The 16,038-nt window shown below is 36.0% G+C and overlaps 1 protein-coding gene across 3 annotated transcripts in view; it reads left to right on the forward strand.

Annotated features, from left to right (window-relative positions):
- Chd1 (chromodomain-helicase-DNA-binding protein 1) overlaps positions 1 to 16,038 on the forward strand; it is a 606,282-nt gene that overhangs the window by 511,201 nt on the left and 79,043 nt on the right. The window lies entirely within an intron of this gene.

The following is a 16,038-nucleotide window of genomic DNA, read 5'->3' on the forward strand; positions in this document are numbered from 1 at the left end:
TCAATCCAGTGTTATTATTTCTTGTAAACTTGCTTATTTTTTTATGCATGTGTCATGGACTTTCAGATGTGAAAAAGTGCGTTACTGGTAGGTTGCAAAAGCATGATATAATGGGAAGAACGGAGAGTTCTTGGGTTTTCTCTTAACATATATAACCTATTTCTTATCTCCATTAACAATTTAATGAAGAAATTATTCCACTGCCTGTTTGCTTAGCATAATGTTGTATTTTGAATTTTAGTTCTGTTTTATGCTGATAATTTGTATGAGACCCAAACTTGTCTGTTGAAAGATGCTCTTATAGTGTACCGTGGTAACTTAAGCTTTCTTGATAACTTTTCACTGGTTTGACAGGGTTCTTTCTCATTTGGTGAAAATGCAGCACTAATGCAGTATCCAGCTGCATTAGTGCTCCGCAAAATGATGGGCATTGGAAGGGTCATATTTTGTCTGATTGAAATTTGGCAAACTACCTTTGACATTTACAGACATCTAGTGCATTGAGATAAATACTGCAGTTTATGACATGGTTTCACTACTACCCTGATTCAGCATACAGTGACAGATATGACTGTTGTCAATTTTTTTTATTACTCATCTTGCATGGGGATACCTGGAAAGAAGAAATACTATCAAATTTTAAAGAATAAGATCCAGCTCATTTAAAGCATGTGTGAGTATTTCTTGCAGGTGTTAAAAATATAGTAAATGACATCCAATTTACGTTACATAAATTGTATGCTGTTTACTGTAGAGTAATGTTCTGGCACAACATTGTTTTCTAGTGCCCCAATATAGTATTTTCCAACATGTATTGGGATTCCTGTGTCTCGCCACTAGGAAGTAAGGATTAATTCTGAAATTATGTGACAGGTAGTTGTCACTACCAGTTAAAAGTAAGATACAAAAGGCATGCAAATTGTGACATGTACATGTAAGAGAATGGTGTGAGAAAAGAACCTACATCCCTTATAAGATGTGATAATGCACTGACACAAGCCAAGTGATTCATATCATTGATTCATCAGTTCATCTCAATCCCTAGATATGATTGATGATTCCAAGGCTATGTAAGAATTGAAATATATTTTTATTTTATTTTTTTTTTTTTTTATGAAAACCCCAAACACGAAAGGTATCAAAACCTATAGTACTAGTACTTAGTACCGTGCATGGGTTGAAGGAGAAGTAAGAGGGGAGGGGGATGCCGGAAACTTTGCTCTAGAGAACTAAACATGGGTTTCACCACTTCAAGCCTCCAATAAGCAAAGTGGTGGTATTTCACCGGTTGATGAAAGTCATCTACCACCTTAATGAGCTGAATGAGAGACAGCTAACAGAACTCGGATAAGTATAGGGCCAACATCCATCTGACAGATGCTCTTACACTGAAGTAAAGCTGACATGCACTGCTGTCTCCCAGATTTTCAACAAATTTTCAACATTGCTTCTCTGTAAACGTGTGGTACAGTATCATCAACAGTCAGTTGATTGGGCCTGTTGTGTTACAGATTCGTCTTACATGGTCCATTTATCTAAAATTTCTGCAAAATGAACTTCCACTACTATTTGAGAATATTTCCTTGGCTACAAGGATTGGTATGTACTTTCAGCATGACGGAACTCCTGCACATTATACCCGTCTTGTAATACAATATCTAAATCGAATTTTCCCTGAACGATGGATTTGCCACGGTGCTCCCATTCATTGGCCGCCAAAGTCTTCAGACCTCACTCTATTAGATTTTTGTTTGTGAGGATAGATGAAAAGTGCAGTATACAAAGAAAAGATGAATACAAGAGATGAATTGCTCGCTTGCATTTTGGATACTGCTGCCCTCATAAAGGAATGCCAAGACGACCTCAGAAGAACAACACATCATATTACCACAAGCATTCCAAAGTGCATTGAGGCTGGCAGTGGGATTTTCAAACATTTGTGAATTGTAAAAAATTTGTCAATTATTTGTGTTCTGTATCATTCAAAAAGTCAATAAATACAAACAATAAGTCATTTATCATTCTTTAATACCTCTCATAATGGCTTTGTGCGTGCCAGTTTCAAACAGCTGTATCTCCATATCCATTGAGAATTGGACACATATTTATGTGAACTTTTTTACTCAGAATAATCGATACTATAACCTCCCAAAATATTTACTATTCCTCCTGAATCACCCTGTATGTGTAGAAGAAATATATGTAAAGAGGCATTTTATAGAGAAAATATGAATGAGGGAGAATCGCATGAGATGAAAATAAGAGAAAAAGTTATTGAGACTGTTAGATTTGCAGATGATATGGCACTAGTGGCAGATTCTGAGGAAGGATTGCAGAAGTCAGTTAATATGCTAAAAGAAAGTTGTGATAAGTTTGCAATGAGAATAAATATTGAGAAGACAATGGTTATGAGAGTTAAAACATTTGAATAGAAGGAGAGGTCTAGTAGTAGATTAAGGGAAGCCTAATAGTAGAATAAGCAAAGAGTAGTAGAGAAATACAAATAGCAAAAAAGAAAAGGTTTTGAGAGGCAAAGAAGAATATTACATGGGACATGAATTGGTTTAAGGAAAAGATTAGTATTATGTCTGGTATGGAGCAGAGACACGGATATTGAGAATTGAGGATATTAGATGGGAAAGCTTTGAGATGTGGACATGGAGGAGGAGAATGGAAAAGATAAGATAGGTCAATAAAATAAGAAATGAGGCGGTCTCAGGAAGAGTGAATGAGAAGAGATATTCAACTGAAATAATCAGAAGATGAAAGAGAAATCAGATTAGACATGTGTTATGAGGGGAGGGATTCATGAGAGATGTTATGAAGGAAAAAGTTGAGGGGAAGAAGCCCAGACGGAGATTGAGGAAAACTGTGATAGACAAATTGAGCAAGGATGGTGGTTATGGGAAGACAAGGAAGAGGGCTGAGGATAAGGAGATATTGAGAAGTTGTTGAGTGTATGTGTGGACCAGCCCTTGGAAGAATACCGATAATAATAAAATGGCATGTGTTATTACTGTTGTATTTCAGCAGTAAAACTAGTTACGACACACTTTATCAGCAAATAATATTCTTTAACTCTGGACTATAGGCTATCAAAGTACACTACAGAAATTGTTGCAGTACCCTAGTTTTGAAAATTATGATTATAGATTTAATTTGTGTAGTGTGCATAAGAGCATAAACATAAAGTCACCTAAAGCCTAGAAAGGAAGTTCTATTGTTCCCCATTTCTATTTCAAAAAATGGCTAAGAGGTTGCAGTTGGGGGGATTTCATAGTTGTAATGAACAGATACAAGCATGCAGAAAGATTACTGAAATTCTACCTTCAGTGGAATTCCCACAGAGGTTACTCTACATGCCACCCTGGACTACTCTAAAGCAGTTATAGCAAAGTGGGTTCTGCTTGGTGTATCAAAGGAGGAGGAGGAAATTGTATATAGATGAAAGATCAAAACATAGTGAATGCTAAAAGAATGGTCATGATAAAATATGTGGGTGATTATCCCTTTTACATTTGTCTTCTGACAGCTATAAAAGCTGGGTACCTAAGGTGCCAAATCTGACCTTACATTCCTAACCCAGTCCATTGTTTCAAGTGTTAAAAATTTGGTCACTCAAAAACAGCCTGCAGAGATGTAGTTACCTGTGCATCATGTGGATCAAAAGAACACACCCGTGCAAACTGTGTCACTCATATCCAGAGTTGTCCGAGCTGCCAAAGCAAACAACCAAACGAGATCTGCATACACTGGAAATAGGGAAAAAAGTTCAAAAATATAAAATTGAGCAAAATGTCTCTCATCAAGAATCAAAGAAAGCATCTGTTACCTGCAAAATTATCAATATATGCATCGGTAGTTCAAAAGCTATATTCTTTGGCAACTCAAGCTGACTGCTCAGTCCATCCTAATACTCCAGTATCTGACTGGGCAAAATCACTACTCTCTCCCTGACAAGATGAACAATCTCCCAAACAGCATGTCACACATGCTGTGAATATGCTGCTAATGATACCTCCAGATAAAAATCCTGCACCACAACTAACAATGAACAAGAAACTCTGAAGCAGGTGGATTACACATGCCTATTGCTGATGTCATGCATACCAATGAAAACAAATATCAAGATAATATAATTCTTGAAATTCATCCCATGAATGATATGGGCACTGGCAGGCCATTATTCCTAAAAAAAAAAAAGGAGAATACAAAAGTCAACAGGTAAAAGCAAAGCTCCTCTTGTAAATAGACAGATACACCAACTAAACCAAAACAATGCATGACTAATTCAGCAGAACTGTTGTGGACCTCAAGCTAACCTGGTTGACACATATAACCTATTAGGTGAATGCAAACCAACCATTCTGCATCTTTGAGAAACAAATCTGGCCAATCCAATATCTTTGTCAATTAAATGCCACACCTTGTATACAAAAAATAGAAATTCCTCTGGGATAGTACACAGAGGAGTAGCACTACTAATGAATTTTACTGCACCCTCTAGACCTGTCCTGCTAGCATCTTCAGAGGCAGTTGCTTCCCATGTTACTCTTAGCATTAACAGTGTTTTTTTTATTTTTCACCTGATCTTGATTTAATCAACCAATTACCTGTCCTATTTTGTATCATGTATAATGGGCAGTGACTGGAATGGTCACCATCCATTATGGGGCTCTCTGCATCTTGACAAAAGAGAAACATTATGTTCTCATGCTCAGGCTTTGTGCATATAACATCTTGGTCCAGTTCAGCAATTGTCTTTCAGTATGTTCTCTAAGTTTATTTCCTCTCACAGAGCTGACAGTTGCTGAGAGCCCTCATGGTAATAACCACTTCCCACAAATCCATAGACTCTGGACAAATTCTCCTCCTCCTCAGACTGACATACCGGGGTTCAAGCCCTTGACTGCTGAATACAATGCTGTTTCTTGTATTCTGTGTATCTTGTAAACTCCTCTGACCGTTTCGGCGTCCCGAAGTATAAACAAAAAATTTATTTTATTAATTTATACAAACAGCCTGGAAATTTAACAAAGCAATTTTTTTTTTTTTTTTTTTTTTATGAAAACCCCAAACATGAAAGGTATCAAAACCTAGTACCGTGCATGGGTTGAAGGAGAAGTATGGGGGAGGGGGATGCCGGAAACTTTGCTCTAGAGACGTAAACATGGGTTTCACCACTTCAAGCCTCCAATAAGCAAAGTGGTGGTATTTCACGGGTTGATGAAAGTCATCTACCACCTAGAATTTGAATAAAATAACAAAAAATGGCACATTTGGATATCTCTGTTGTCTCATGCTACAGTACTCACTCTGTAGTAAACTCTATTAACAACAAATAATGACAATATAGAATTCTCTGTGTAGATCCAAGTAATCCATAAACTCTGTAATGTGAAAAAAAAAGGAAAGGAATAATTGTTGGAATAAACTTCTCAAATACCCAACTGTATGAGATTACTCAATGGAGTTCAAGAAAGTGAGAACTAAAGCTCATCATATATAAAGAATGAGTAAAAAAGAAACATAGGCTCATTATGCTAGCACTGTAAACAGATCCACAGCTGTTACTTCAATCTATATAAAATCAAATGAAGTAATGATAAATGCCCTCAAATAATACAATTTGAGGGCATTTATCATTAAATAATACAATAATACAAGCTGAATGGAAAAAAAAAAATTTGGGCCTTTTGACATTACGAAGGTATGTCGTTTGAACCAGTTTCAGCTGTCAGAAAAGTCCAAACTGAACTTTTAAAACTGCTTTGCGCAATCTGCTTACAGTCCAAGAATAGTGCTACAGGTCCTGGCGGAATTTATTATTCTGTGATTGCATATTTAAATGAAGTTGACTTTACTGCACTACCACAACTATGTAATCATAACCAAAAATTATTGCCCGATGCCTAACTAGTTATATGGGGAAAACATTGGAAAACTTAATTGATGCCAGAGTAAAAAGAGCTCTGGAGACTGAAAATGTATTTGGCTTTCAAACACTGAGGTCGATATGTGATCCCATGATCAAAACTGAGGCAACTATTTGCAGTGCCTTTCTCGGGAATGCACACTTAGTCATTATATGCCTGAACATTGAGAAGTCATTCAATACAATGCGCCAGTACAGGATTCAAGATCTTCATGAATTTGGCTATCGAGGCCACCTCCAACTGATAAGCTGATTTCAGGTACATTTTTATTATTCCCCCCCCCCCCCCCCCCCCGTGTGTGTGTAAAACAGTGTTGAACTAAATTAAAAATTGATGTGCAGAATGGCCCAGCCAAGTAATACAAATGGCCAATAAAGAAAAATAGTACTTAACTACAACAAAATAGGGGGGGGGAATAGATTAAGAATAAGGATGTTGTAAAGGAATATGTTACTAAATTACTTTAGAAATGATAGCCAATTAGAATAAATTTAGCAGTGCTTCCTGAATAGAACTCACTGCCAAATTCCTTGAAATACCACTGTGTGCACTGTGAACCAAAAACAAATCAAAACAAACCGATCATTGAGCCCATTTCATTGGAAGGTCATGAGGCCTACAGTGGTCATGGATTTGCTGCATTTCAAATGTTAAAAATATCAGTGCATAATAGAACTGATAAGTATTTGGCAAGTCAATACAATAGATTTATATAATGATGGTTCTTATGTGGTGAGAATTAACATGTACCAGAAGAAAGCACTCACAAAGCAAAGCTAAAAAAAAAAAAAAAAAACCCTGCTAACCAAGCTAATAGAAAGTAGCCAAGATACAGATAGCAGTTGCATCCACTACTACTTGTAACATACGAAAATTAAGTTTAAGTTATGTATTAAACAAAAATACTAGATGAAAGTAAGAAAAATAATAAGGAAAGTAAAAAAAAAGATAAATCAAACGTTAGTAGTTGCAATGCATATACATACTGCATATTGCCTGAATAAAACAATATTGAACTAAATTAAGAATAGGCATGCAGAATAGCCAAACCAAGTAAGATACAATACAAAGAAAAACAGTACTTAACAACAGCAACAAAAAGAAGATGGGAGGGATAAATTAATAAATTAGGTATTAGCCATATGGTACACAGAAGCCTGTACTACTTTTTCTGCTACACCAGCCAAAAAAATAGAATAAAATAAACCACTATTTTGACTCCCTCCTCATGTAGTTACCCATCCAATTGACCTTTGGATCTCCCCAAGCTTGCCACAGAGGCAAGTTATTCCAGTAATTAAGTTGCCGACTTAAAAAAAAAAAAAAAGAACTTCCCATGTTCCAGTCTAAACCCCTTCCCTTGTAATTTGAATTTATGGTCTGGAATCATTTATAACAGTAAAATTTTCAACCTTATTTATTTTAATTTCTCCCTCAAGACCTTGAACAAGGTGACTAGTTTCAAACTCTGCAGCCCCATATTCCACATCTTTCCCCATCATATGGATGCCCCTTTGCCAAACTCACCAAGTGGGTTGCACCATCTTTGGGCCCATTAAAGAAGTTCAATGCCCCCCCCCCCCTCTCTCTCTCTCTCTCTCTCAGATATAGTCTCCATACTTGGAAAGGGCAATCTTAAAATTGCTTTGTACAGTAGGATTATGACCTCCCTATCTCTATAAGCAAATGTTCAATAAATTGTCAATACGAAACCATGCTGCTGCTCCTCTTTGCTTCCTGTGTACACTGCTCAGAGAGATTCATTTCCAATCATATAACTCCCAAAGCCCTTTCTTCCTCTACTATTTTTAATTCATCCTCACTAAGTGTATAAGTTACTTTAGGTTGCTATTCCTTAATTGTATGACCTTGCATTTTCCTGCATTAAAACTTTTCCATTTTTCTGAACATCCCTGAACTCTGTAAATCATCCTGAAGAAGTGCTGCTTGGCAGTGATCATTAACTACAATACCAATTTTGACATCATCTGCAAATTTCAAGATTAAATCCATAAAATATTAAATTTAATTCTTATTATTTATTCTGTATTATTATTTTAAATAATTACTAAATTATTATATTAAATTAAATATTATTGTAGTATTGTTATAATTATTACATATGACAAAAAGAAAAAAATCAAAAATATAATTATAAAGTGTAAGAGTAATTGTATTAAAATTATTCTTACAATATAAACCATCTTAACTTAACCTCTTGCTTAAAGTGTCATAACTCAGGCTAACTGTGCAGGTCTCTACTGTTTACTTTTTCAATGATAAATATATAGAACAATTTTTTTAAAATTAATTATTAATTTGATGAACTTTAATAAGCTAACATCATCACTTTTTTCCTTAAATTCAGTTATGACTAAATATTTTATTTTCTCTTGGGGTTTTTTTTTTTTTTTTTTTTTTCTCTTCATAATTGATGATACACAAGTAATAGAGGATTATAAGAATATAATGAAACATTTTTGACCAATAGTAAATCAAAATAAGAGAATAATGAAATAAAAGATGATAGCCTTTTAATGTTTTTAAAATAATATTTAATTAAATAAGAACCACTGTTTTCTGACTGTTGCCCAGTGATAGTGTCTACACCATATAAAGAATACACCCAAGTATATTTGATAGTATAAACCAGAGCTGATGCTCAATATGTTCTACATTGATTTCAAAGTTTGTAAAAGAATAAGAGAAGTTTACAACCTCAATATGATACATAGAACACTTCCATATGGTACTCTTCAGAAATTAAAATGAATATAACATTACAGTAAAAATTAAAGTAAAAAATTGAAAACAATTAAAAAAAACAATTGAACGCAAATAAAAATTAAGTAAAAAATTAATTAAAAGAATTTAACGAAAATATTGCAAAACAGTTTTCCTTCCTGAAGCTGACAACACTTTTCAACCATATATCATGGTCACGGGAATGAAAATTCCTTAAATTCATTCCTGTATTTTCATTTCTGTGATCACAACATAAGGTCAAAAAGCGTTATCGGCTTCAGGAATAAAAATCATTTTGCAATATTTTCGTTAAATTTTTTAAATTAATTTTTTACTTAATTTTTAATTGTGTTCAATTGTTTTTTTTTATTGTTTTCAATTTTTTATTGTAATGTTATATTCGTTTTAATTTCTGGAGAGTATCATACGGAAGTGTTCTACGTATCATATTGAGGTAAACTTCTCTTATTCTTTTACAAATAACCAAGTATATTATAAGCAGTGTTTTTTGGATTCATCTCTTGATTCTTTAATTGGGCCAATGGGTAAAGTATTATTAATAGTAGTGGCACGTGATGCAAAAATGCAAGGCTACAAAGCATCATCAACAAATAAAAAAAATAATAATAAAAAACAAACCATCTCCCATATCACTTGTCTATCCCCTCTAATAATTTGCCTAATTTTTCCTTCAGTTTATTCCAACAATCAACCACCCATTGGCTGAAGATGAGCTCCGCACAGCTATCCTGCAACCATCCTTTCTCACTTTCAATTTATGCTCCCTCGTGTGCACTCTGAGCAAGAGCAAGAATGCCATCAGCATTAAGCTTGCTCAGTCAGATCACCTCTCAGTTGCCTAGTCTCCAGATGCTGCAATTTTTAGAACACTGATGTCTCCAGAACTGTGTGGAGTATTCAAGATGTGGCCTAACAATTGCCTTGTACAATAGGATAATCACCTCCTTATCCCTGCTATAAAAGTTCCTGTATGCCATTGACAAAACTCAATGAGCTGTCCTGGCAGCCTGTCTGCTCAGAGAACTTCATATCTTACTGCACCAAGTCTTTTTCGTTTTCCACTACCCTGAGTGTAGTACCACACATTAATCTGGTACATTAATCTGGGATTACTGCTACCCGTATGCAGTACTTTACATTTGTTAATGTTATACTTCAACTGCCATTTCTGAGTCCATGTGCCTAATTTTTTTTTAGATCTTGTTGCAGTAGCCCTGATTACTGTCATTAACCACGCTGCCAACCTTTGTATCATCTGGAAACTTAGACATTAAGCATTAGCATTAGCATTAGTAGAGGCATTTGATGCAAGAAAGCAAGCTTATGCAGCATCAGCCAAAAAAAAAAAAACCCACTTCCACTTCACCCCTCTGTTCGTTCCAAATACCTGTCCAGCTGAGCCTTAAACTTATTTAGGCTATCAACCTCCACCACAAGGGATGGAAGTCTGTTCCACCAACCAACCACCCGCTGGCTAAAGGCAAATTTCCTCACGTCTATCCTACATCTGTCTTTCCTCAATTTGAATTTATGCCCTCTCAGGTGATTTTTATGAGCTAGAGGAAGAATCCCATCAGCATTGAGCATGCTTAAACCATTAAAGGCTTTATACACCTCTATCAGATCACCTCACTGGTGCCTAGTCTCCAGACACTGTAATTTGCAAAACTTAAGCCTTTCTTCGTAAGAGCACCCCTTTGTTCCATTCACTAATCTTGTTGCCCTTCTCTGTACTCGTTCCAGCAGCTCTACATCCTTCTTGAAATGAGGCCTCCAGACCTGTATACAGTACTCTAGGTGTGGCCTGACCATTGCCTTATACAATGGAATAATCACCTCCTTATCCCTGCTGGAAAAATTCCTGTATATCATTGACAATACTCCATGAGCTACTCTTGCAGCCCGTCTGCACTGCTCAGAGAACTTCATATCTGCCTGCACAACCACCCCCAAGTCCCTTTCATTCTCTACCACTGTCAGTGTAGTACCACAGAGTTGATACGTTGTTCTGGGGTTGCTGTTTCCCATGTGTAGTACTTTACATTTGTCAATGTTAAACTTCATTTGCCACCTCTCAGCCCATCTGCTCAACCTTTCCAGATCCTGTTGCAGCAGCAGCATAGTGTCAGTAGTGTCCTTGACAGCCCTGCCAACCTTTGTATCATCTGCAAACTTGGACATTAAGCTTGATATACCATCATCAATATTATTTATAAATACAGAAAACAATAATGGACCCAACACTGAGCCCTGAGGGACTCCACTAATAACATTAGTCCACGATGAGCAGTGTCCATTGATTACCACTCTCTGTCTTCTCCCCCTCAACCACCCCTTTATCCATAGCAGCAATTGCCTCCAATGTCACACTGCTCCAATTTGTGTAGCAGTCTTCCATGTGCAACAGTATCAAAAGCCTTTCTAAGATCCAAGTATATAATATCAAAGTTATTCCCTGCATCCAGTTCCTTTGTGACTGCATCATAATATCCAATCAAGTTGGTCAGGCAAGACTTCCCCTTAACAAAACCATGCTGTGTCTGAGCTATAACTGAAGTCTTGTCTAAATGATCCTGCAGTGCTTCTTTAACCAGTGCCTCCATTAATTTTCCTGGAACAGAAGTTAAGCTCACAGGTCTATAATTACTTGTGTCAGCCTTTGATCCTCCTTTGTGAATTGGGGTCACATTTGCACATTTCCAGTCTATGGGTACCTCCCCTGAGTCCAAGGAAGCTCTCATAATTATGGCTAAGGGTTTGCTTACTTCCTTTGCTGCCTCCTTAATATAACTGGATAGATCCCATCCACCCCGGGTGCCTTTCTTGTGTTTATCTTCAACAGTTTCTCCTCCACTTTACTCCCAGTTATTTCAAGATTCTGTAGCTTACTGCTTTGAATACACCTCTGGTATTCTTCTTGCTGAATAACTCCTCATGTGTGAATGTCGATGCAAAATATTCATTTAGTTTGTTAGCTACCTGAGCAGGATCATCAACAGTTGACCCATCAATATCAAGTGGACCAATCTGATTCATCCCCTTCCTTCTAGAGTTAACATAAGTAAAGAACTCTTTGCTGTTTTTCTTTGCATCCCTTGCCACGGATTTCTCGTAATCTGCCTTTGCCTGCCTAAACTCCTTTGTAACTTGGTTGCATATCAACTTGTATCTATCATAGGCTTCTGTGTCATGTGTTAATTTGTAAGTATCCCATGCATTTTTCTTCTCTGCCATATGCCTCATTAGTTCATCTGACATCCATTTTGGCCTAAACCTTGAACAATATTTCTTAATTGGTATGTAAAGCCTAGTAGCTTCCAAGATAAGTTCTTTGAATGCTTCCCATTTTGAATTTGCTGTTGGTAACATCATCAGTTGGTCCCACTGTATAGAATTGAAATACTGTCTCAGTCCATCGTAGTCGCCTTTACGGAAGCAATAACCCTTCCCTTTACCCCTAATGGTAGTTACCTCCTTGAGCAAATCCCACCTCAGCACACTGTGATCACTGCCACCTAGTGGTTCGTTTATCTGCAGATTCTTAATGCATGAAGAATCACTGCTGATAATCAAATCAAGAGTATTATTCCCTCTAGTTGCCTCCCGAACATGCTGATGTAGAAAACAATCATCCAATAAATCCACAAAAGCCCTGCTAGTGTATGAGTGACCAACCCACAAATTCCAGTCGATATCTGGGAAATTAAAATCCCCCATTATAAGACTCTCTGATTTACTGGCCCACTCTATTTCCCTGTACAGTTTCTTATTATACTCATCAGAGTCATTAGGCCTATAGCACACTCCTACTCTCAATTTTGATCTCCCAATGCTTATGTCAGACCAAACTGACTCGACACTGCACTGTCCAGTGATGTCGACTGGCTGCACTTCCTTGGATTTTGTGTGTTTCTTAACTAATAGCATAACCCCTCCTGCCTTCCTATCCTGTTTATCCTTTCTGTAGACGTTGTACTCCCCAAATTCCAGTTCTGCATTACTTATATCTGTGTGACACCATGTCTCTGATATTCCAACGATATCCGCCTTTGATGCTTTGAGCAATACCTCAAATTCATCAAATTTATTTCCCAAACTCCTAGCATTGTTGTACACGCAAGTATACATGCACCTGTTCTTTTTCTTAGCTACCCGAACACAACCCATGTGTTTACTTGTACCCCAATGACTCCCAGCAGACTCTGAAATATCCTGCATCTTATTTTCCAAGCTGCTGCTCATTCCAATAGAAGCAGTGCAAGCATCACTTTCACCTCTGCCAGTGGCTACTGTTAATCTATTAGTCCTTGTATCCCCCCAATCTAGCAGTTTTCCGACCCACCTAACACTGCCTCGATAGCATCAGCAAACCTTCTTGCACCCTTTCTATTTAAGTGTATCCCATCCCCGTAGAAGCAGTCTCTCCTGTTAACAAGTACAGATCAGGCTGAAAAAAAATTCTACCCCTCGAGCCTTGCACAATCTTTCCAGGACCGAATTGATTGACATGGCTCTCATATACTCCCTCCTATCATGTCTGGGCAGAATTGCAGACACTTTCAAATTCAACCCTAATTCACGGCTTTTTTTCAACAGTGACCTGTACTTGTTAAGTAATTCCGCCAGTCTCCTACCTTTAATATCATTAGTGCCAACATGTACAACTATATCACCTTTTGTGCCCTTAAAAGATGATATCCGCTCTACAACGTAAATAGACTATATACCCTATCACCCCTATCAATAGTATTAAATTAGAAGTGTAAGACAAAATAATCAACAACAAACATAATGACAGGATTAATAAAAAAATATTTTATTACAATGCCAACAACAACCTTTTTAAAGGTACAGAAATGTAAATAGCAGCAAAACTGGGCCATAAATTATATATGCGACACTAAAAAATCACTCGGTACTGTCATCCTTCGAACAAACACATGACCTTGTCTACCACATTTCATGTAAGGATTGTGAGTCTACTTACATTGGATCTACCAGATTTGTTTTAAACTCAAGGGTTAAACAACATGAAGCATCAGTCATGCATCAAGTGCAAATGCTTTGGAACTATTCCAAGCAATAAATGAAAAACCACACATTCCTGTTTAATGAAGCCAAAATTTTAAATATTCAACATAATTATACTAAGTTATTGATTTTCGAAACTTTAGAAATGAAATTACAAAGAAACTTGATTAACATTCGTTGTCCATTTCTTATTTCTGATTCGTGGTCATTCAAATGCATGTGTACCAAAGACCAATCTCCTATTTATAAGATTCCGAACATGCACAAATTTCGTTAGTTTTATTCCTACCCTGTGAACATGACACTTGTCGAAAAGTTTTGGTCTACTTCATCATCATCAACCATTTTCAGTCCACTGCAGGATGATGGCCTCTCTAGTTCCTTCTGTTTTGTGCAATGGCAATCCATTTACTACCCACAAACTCATGAATTTCATCTATCCATCTCTGCCATTGTCTTCCAGGTTTTCTTCTAGCTCCTATTGAGTAACATTCTGTTATTTTCTTAGTCCATCTGTCATCATGTCTTCGAGCTGTGTCCTGCCCAAGACCATTTTAGTTCTTTAGTTTTGATAAGAATGTCCTTTACTTGAGTTTGCTGCCTAATCCATGTGTTTCTCTTCTTATCTAACAGTTTGATTCCCAGTATAATTCGTTCCATTCTTCGCTGTGTAGGTCTCAGTTTCTCTTCCATTCTTTTGCTGAGTGCCCAAGTTTCACTTCCTAAGTCATGGTGGAGAGTATACATTGGTTCATTATTTTACGTTTCAGTGGGATTGGTCCACTTAAGTGAGGAAATTTTTGTGGATTTTAATTGTATTTTAAATTTGCGTTCATGATAAAATGTCTTCCATCACTAAAGGTTGCCTGGGGGTTTTATATTTCTGGGGTCGGGTTGGGGTTCACCACTACAGTCCTGGATGTTAGCCTACCCGTGTGTTGATAGTGCGGAACACATTATGAGTTTTAAATTATTTTAATATTTATTTTAACATATCATTTATAATTTATTCGCATAAGGAGAGTTGGTTAAGAAGAAATCCCACTGACTGAAAACAAGGTAATTCCTTGTTCATTCCTCAAATATTAATAGAATGTAGGAAGAATTGAGCATTTATAAGCTCTCATTTATTTAGTATAAATTATACATATTTTCATTTAATTTTTAATACAAAATACACTATAAAATACTTGATTAACATGGTGATTTAATTGTAATCAATAACAATTAAATGCGATAAATCGGGATAACTTAAACAAATATTTAACAAAAATAATTGACTTAATGTGACACTTCAGCTTGTTTGACAGTAATTACTTTCTTTATATATGATTCTGTTTTACTTAATTTCAAAAGCAAATTTGGCTCCAAAGTGAGTCTTGTTATACATATTTTTTTTTTTTTTTTTTTAAATACAGCCTAAAAGAAAATCCTGTTTCACATAAATATGTCAAAAAAAATGGCATTAAAAATTTTATTGCTCTTTCTGAAATTTCTTTAAAACCTTTCTTATGCTTAATCCAAAAGTTGATTGAACTGTTGTTTTTGAAATCATCCATTGAGTTTCTGTCACAAGAAATTTCTAAAAGTTGCTCTTTTTCTTCAAAAGAAAGCTATTCTGGGACATAATCTGAAGAAAATGGATTCCTGATCCAATTTTTTTCTTTTTTGCAATTTTCTGGGAAATACAATTTGAAATTATAAGTTTTTTTACTGTTGCATTTACTTTGTCACTAACAGTGAAAGAAGTCACATTTGGTCCTTGTAATGTTAAATTCAGATCATTAAGTCTTCCAAAAATATCAGCTAAATATGCTAATCTAGCCAACCATAATTCATCAAAGAAATAGTCTTTTAATTCACATTTTGAATCACAAAGGAAAATTCGCACTTCCGAGTGAAGTTCAAAAAGACGATTTAAAACTTTATCTCTAGACAACCATCTAACTTTGCTACGCAGTAGTAGTTTTTTTTGATCACTCCCCATCTCTTGGCATAAAATTTTGACCATTTGTAAATTTAGTGCATGGGATTTAATAAAATTATAATCTTAACCGACTGATCTAAAAGTTTTCAGTTCTTCGGGTATTGCTTTTGCAACCAAGGCTTCATGTTGAATACTGTAGTGAGTGAACTTAAAGCATGAGCTCCATCAGTACACATGCCAATACAATTGTTTTCAAAGAATATTATGTTCTGTCGTAAAATTGTCCAATTTTTTAAATATTTCATTTGCAGTTGTTTTACTAAATCCTCAGTGCTGCACAGTAACTTACTAAAGCAACAGTGCATATAGACAGCAACA

This window comes from Mastigoproctus giganteus, chromosome 1 (assembly GCF_048544385.1).
Source record: "Mastigoproctus giganteus isolate SK-2022 chromosome 1, ASM4854438v1, whole genome shotgun sequence".
Taxonomy (NCBI): Eukaryota; Metazoa; Arthropoda; class Arachnida; order Uropygi; family Thelyphonidae; genus Mastigoproctus; species Mastigoproctus giganteus.